We start from the raw sequence: 6,631 nt of genomic DNA, 5'->3' as shown, positions 1-6,631 counted from the left end.
AGTTGTGAAAGAAAGAAGTCGAGGTTCGGTCTTAAAACAAAGATTCTATGAAGGCACCCCCCTTGATATCCAAGTGAAGATTAAAGCCCAAGTCTAAAACCCAAGAGCCTAGATATGAAGGAACAAAACCCAAGCCCAAAGAAGATGAAAGAAGGAAGAGATTTTGGAGGCACCCTCTTTATGGACTCAAGTTTGAGTCAAAGTCAAGTCTTGACTAAGCTAGGGTTTGAGTCAAAAGAGAGGGCCAAGACACTATTCATCTTCTTCTTCATTCTAACAATCTTCTAGCTTGGGAATGGAGGAAGAGAGAGAAAGTTAGGGTTTTCTTGGTTCTTCATCACTTAGTAGAGTTTGAGAGAGAGAAAAAGAGAAGAAGGAGAAGAAGGATCCGGCCAAAGCACAGGCCGGCCAGCTCACTAGGCCGGCCTAGCTTTGGCCGGCCGAGCAGCAGCTCAGGCTGCACACGAGCTGCTGCTCGGGAGAGCTGCACGGGAGCACGGGACAGTAGCCTTCACGGGACGCGCACAGAAGCTCCGGACGAGCAAGGGCGAGACTTGCTGCTCGGAACAGCAGCCCGAGCTGCTCCGAGGACGCAGCTGTTGCACACTCGGGCCTTCAAGGCATAGCTCGGTTGGCTTGGGAACGTACTCGGGTTGCTCGGACATCGCATGGAAGGGGTCGACAGTGTGCACATGGCCGGATCTAGGGTTGGCCGGAACTAGGGTTTCTTTGACCGGATTTTTCGAGGGTTTCCGACAACTTTCTTGATTCGAAACCATAGGGCTTTTACTCCCCATGTCTTGATCTATCTTCCCATGTAGTTTGATTTGATTTTGGGTAAGAAATCTTTAGAGAGAGAAAGCTTGATGACGCTTTAATGGAGTTTGTGTTCTAAATGGAGAAGATGATGGTGGGTGCTATGGGGAATCTGATTTTTACTCGGGGACACCCAAAGTTCACTATTAAAGGGAAATCCAGAAAATTGCTACGGGGAGATCGACTACACTTAGAGACTCATTTTTCTCGACGAACCTAGCCTCGAGCCACATCGAAAAAGGGGGATTTCTCATCATCTTCTTTTCATTTATTATTCAATCACCATGTTAGCTAAATCAAGTGTGTCGAATATATGAGATGAAATGTGATGAATTCGTGATTATGTTTAATATGATTTGATGTTTTGATTATGAGTTGATGTTCATTTGATTCGATTATCGTTTTGATCATAATTTCATGTGTCTTGTCATGCACTTCACATAGTTAGGCGACTAGACGACACTTTCGACGACTCGGGATTAACGTATTTAGGACGTTTGTTTGACTAAGTATGATCTCCGGATATACGTAGTGCTTATAGACATCACCTTAGGAGTCGAACATCGGTTGTATTTTGATACATTAAATCGGACAATACATAGTCGTAGATTTATCATTATAGATTTCCGGATTTCGATACATGAACTCTCGTATTCGGATACCCTTGAAGCATGATTTGAATGTGATGATTGGCTTATTATTTGTTTACATGTGAGTTTAATTGTCTTCGTCTAGTTTTATAAACTAGAAGCCTTGATCGTAATCGTCTATTGACACGAACTTTGATAATGCGTACTTAGTTGGATAATCGATGCTTAGTGACGTTTGATCGATTATACTTAGTTTGAAGTATTATGCTTATTAGTGTCATACTTGTTCATTCTCAATTCATTAGATGGTGTGTGTAAGTTTGATAGTCGATGCTTAGTGACGTTTGATCGGTTATGGTCAGTTAGATACATGATGCTTAGGATTGTCAATGTGGGTGAAGTTAATTACACTTTCATGTGAATAGATACATAGTATTTGTCATTGTCGATCTTGTGGATCGAAGTATTCATCTCAATTAACTTTTACCCGAATCAACTCTTACCGTCTCCCGACTCTTGTTTCTCCGACTCTTCTCTCGAATCTCTCTCGCCCATTTACTTTGTTGTTTAGTTTAGTTTTACTTGTTTTATTCCCTTCTTGTTGCTTACTCAATCATAAACCTCCCACTTTTATCTTGTTCTTTCCTTTTTAGTCTAAGTTAGTGAGTGACTCGTAGACCGGTGGGCTAGACTCTCCCGATAACCGGACTACCAACCTATCCTTGGATCGACTCCGGTTTTACCGGTTACTACTTGATACCTCCGCTTGGGTGTGCAACCTTTTCGGGTGCATCAAGTTTTTGGCGCCGCTGCGTTTGTTGTTTTCTTCATTAGTCTTGTGTTAGTTGCTTTCTTAGACGTTATCTCTTTATTTATTTTTGTATTTTTTTATCTTCTTTTTAGGTACCGTTTTCGAGAAAAGAGCCAAAAGTGACATAAAGGCGAAGGAAAGGAAGGAATCGAGAAGCTTAAGAAGAAAGGCGAACGAAACGAGAGGAGCACTCGATAGTATCGCATTCTATCTCATCCTTTTTACTTGTTTGTGATTGTTTAGTCTATAAGTGTTTGTTCCCTTTTTTTGCGATTGTGTGTTAGTATCCTTGAATATTGTGAGATCATGGCAAGTTGGTCATTTGATGAGAATGACCTTATGCGAACTCTTTCCAACACTAGTCGACCATCTACAAGTCATCAGGACTACTCAAACTTACATAGGAATGGTCCGACTAGTGATAGGAATAGGCGAGTTGAGTCTGACCGACCTAGGATGACCATGGGTGAATATCGACGGATGTATGGAGTCGGTCAGACTCGTCATGAACATGGTTTTAGGGATTATGAGCATAAGGGTAATCAACCCCATAAGAGTCTTCGAGACTATCGACAAGAATTTGGGATGACCACACCTTCATGTATGAATTTGTCATTTGATGAGGACCGTAGTTCTAGTAGTATTGATCGACCACGTCGAAGTCTTCGTGACTATCGACAAGCATATATGAACGGTTCATTTAGTGATGATAATTCCCGACTCGATGATTCCACTCAAAGAGTCGAGTCTAGGTATCTACATGAAGGTAGTGAAGAAAGGACCATGGAGACCATTAGCCCGGTTTGTGCTATTTGTGCAAGCTTAGACCATTTGACCGAGTATTGTCCCACGATCCGTGTTCCGCGAGAGTCTTCGTCTAGTTATACTCATATGCCTTATTACGAGGAGATGTCTGAAGATACTCTCCAAGCAATTTTAGAGTATCAAACTAGATTTAATCGAGAGATAACGGAGATCACGGAACGGATTCTCAAAATTGTTGATAGACTTGAGTCAGAGCCTATCGTCGACGAGGAAGGGGTTTGCGCACCCCAAACTCAAGAAGAGACTATGGATGATGGTGAGGGTAATACACCTAACTCTAGTCTTAAGTTAAATGTCGAAGAAGCTCCTGATAGACCCATAGAGCATGAATTGACCGATGACCCTTGTTGCTCACTCCCTCAACCATTGTCATCTGACCTTGATCAACCTAAACTAGATTTTGATGTTCGGGATGATAGCTCTACGAGCAAACTTGGGAATCACACAATGTTGAACTTTCCAATTTTTAGCACTTGTGATTACTTGGATGAATTATGTAGAAGTGAAGGTGTTGCAACCAACTTTGAGGCTCCCGATGCCTTTAAGGATGTCGATAACATAGTAGTTGAAGAGATAGCGGATAGCTTGTTGGATTATTTACCTAAGGAAATTATGGACCTTGACTTGGTCCCCGAGCATATTGTCTTACCCTTAGAGTCTAGTTCGACCTTCCACATGATCTCAGACTCGGTTGTTGACCCCTTATGGGACACTTCGGACGTCTTTCCTAGCACATCTAGGGACTTAGTGGATGTTTTATCCACTAAGCTTGAGTTTGACTTTTTACCTTCGACTGACTTCCTGACCCTTCATTTGTATGTCGATCCTTTTGACGACTTTTTAGTCGTCGCCCCTAGCATTTATGCGTACTTAGTGGACCGTGCATCCACTAAGTTTGGGGATGGTCTCTTTTCGCTTTTAATCTCACGTGCACTTATATGCTTCGATATTATTGTGAGACTTTTAGCATTTGTATATAGCTTTCTTTGGGTTGATCCCCAAATCTTCCGTCTTTTGCTATATGATCGTTAGCCGATTAAGATGGGTCTTGATGTTTGTAGGTAGCATCTCTGGAAACCCTCCACGAGACATAACTCGTGCTCTTGTGTGAAAACAAGAGAATCAAAGGCTAATTGCATAGCTAAATGCAATCGAGTGATCCCGCGTGAGTGGTCATTTTATATGGTCTTGCTTTTTATGTGATTCATTCTCATTATATTTTTGGATATTTTAGGAGCATCTCTTATATGTTTTACTTCTAAGGCGTGGTTTGTTCCAAGTTTGGGGATAGCGCGAGCTTGGCATCAACTTGGAACCTCTTTATACATGAGCCTTGGTAGTATCATTTTTTATCTCCTTCGGTTATGGTAATATCCCTCCACTCTTCTCTTTAAATTGATGTGCCTCTTTATCTTTTGGTGAGTGTATGCTTAGAACATTGAGGACAATGTTAGTTTTAAGTTTGGGGATGCAGGATATGACCATAACCAATGTTTGACCATGGTTTCAAAGACAAAAGGGTTCAAATTAGTCAAAATTTGAAAACTTTGAACATTTTGAGTAGATTTGCATGTGATTGTAGTGATGGTTTTAAGAATGTTGATGCATATGTGTCGAGTTGATGAGTTTTGTGATTGCTAATGGTCTTTGCATGAAAGTCGAGTCTTTGAGTGTTTGTGTTATACTATGGGAGTAACATCTTAGTGAAGAAGAAACATCTCTAAGAGACCTAGAGTAGTCATTAGTGGAGACTTAACCCATGTGAGAGCTCAAAGCCTAAATTGCCTTTCGAGTGTACTCTTTCGCGCTAACTCCGAGTGGAATGAAGAGCTACTCAACCTCGTAACTATTAAAAGAGCTCATTTGATCTCGTGTGCTCAACTTTCTTAGCCACTAGGAGTGACATTAGGATAGCGAATTAACCTTGCCCTTATAGTCCATGAAACCCAATAAGAGTGTCAACTAGAGGAAGGCAGATACTCCATCATCATCCATCATCTTACATCCCGAGAATGAAGACATGAGAAGAAAAGAATGAAGAATGTCAAAAGCAAGTACGAAATGAAAAAAGTTGATTGCAAGGATATAGTATTGTGAGTTATGTTTGTTTTATGTGATTGATTTTGTGTTATGAAAAAAAAAAGTGATATGAAAAAAAAAGAAAAACAAAAAAAAAGTGATGAACAAAAAAAAGAAGAAGAAAGAGAAATGAAATAAAGTGGTTTATGTGTATGTTTGAGCATGTTAGCTCTTTTGTGTGAGTGATGTGATTGTATATATGTGTGTTTGTGTGTATGTTCATGAATAAGTATTCGAAGCAAGAAACGAATGTGGAATTGCTTAAGAGGTTCTATCATGAAGAGTTCGACATTCTCGGGAATCCACCACCATCATCCATTTCTAGTATCCGTTAACCTTTAGAAGGCATTCTTAGAGGGTAGAATGGGTGAGAAGGGCGAGTGAGCTTCCCCACTCTATTTAGTGTCTACTTCCTTTTCGAAGATCATTCGTTCCAAAATGTTGTCCTCACCCCTTTTTATGTGTAGAGTCCATGTTAGTGATCACACTCACACATACGAGCGAACCATTCTTGAGTGATTTCATATTTGGAGTGTATGTCCGTGAGGCCGAAGTCGAGGCGAAATGTACTAACTTAGGAATCAAGGTTTTGTGACTTCAGAACATAGATGTTGCTCGTTATGGTATGACACTAGCACTTTAGGGTAAGATCATTAGTGAAGAGGCCTTTAGCTTTTACAAGAGCTCATTTACTTGATTCATTATGCATTGACATGCTTAAACCTTTTACTATTTGAACCATGCTTATATGGGATTTGGATGTTGGACCCTTATGTATTTGAAACTCGATGTTTGTGGGTTTCATCTATGGAAACCCTCACGAGACAACACTCGTCCACTAGGGGTAACCTAGGGGTTTAACGGCTTGTTGCATATGCTAAATGCAACCGGGATTCCTCCGAAAGTGAGTTAGGCGTTTATTTTATTTTATTTTGTTTGCTCGAGGACTAGCAAAGTTTAAGTTTGGGGATGTTGATGTGACATGAAAATGTCACATTTGGAGAGCCTAACTTAGACTAATTAGTCCTTTTCGAGTGGTATCAATAACATTTTATGTGTTTTTCTTGTTTAGGTACCATATTTGGAATAAAGAACTTAATTCGGAATAAAGGGAGCGAATTATCACTATCATTTCATGTGCCCAAAACGAGAGAAAAAGACTTCAAGCAAATCAAATGAGAAGAGGAGTCAAAGACGAGTCCAACGGTGAAAACGGAAGTCCATTCCGAGTTCGGACGGGAAAGTTGTGAAAGAAAGAAGTCGAGGTTCGGTCTTAAAACAAAGATTCTATGAAGGCACCCCCCTTGATATCCAAGTGAAGATTAAAGCCCAAGTCTAAAACCCAAGAGCCTAGATATGAAGGAACAAAACCCAAGCCCAAAGAAGATGAAAGAAGGAAGAGATTTTGGAGGCACCCTCTTTATGGACTCAAGCTTGAGTCAAAGTCAAGTCTTAACTAAGCTAGGGTTTGAGTCAAAAGAGAGGGCCAAGACACTATTCATCTTCTTCT

The sequence above is a fragment of the Eschscholzia californica genome, unplaced genomic scaffold, assembly GCF_041429995.1.
Source record: "Eschscholzia californica isolate CP2 unplaced genomic scaffold, dmEscCali1.0.p SCAF_4, whole genome shotgun sequence".
Lineage (NCBI taxonomy): Eukaryota > Viridiplantae > Streptophyta > Magnoliopsida > Ranunculales > Papaveraceae > Eschscholzia > Eschscholzia californica.
Note: the sequence above shows the minus strand (reverse complement) of the source record.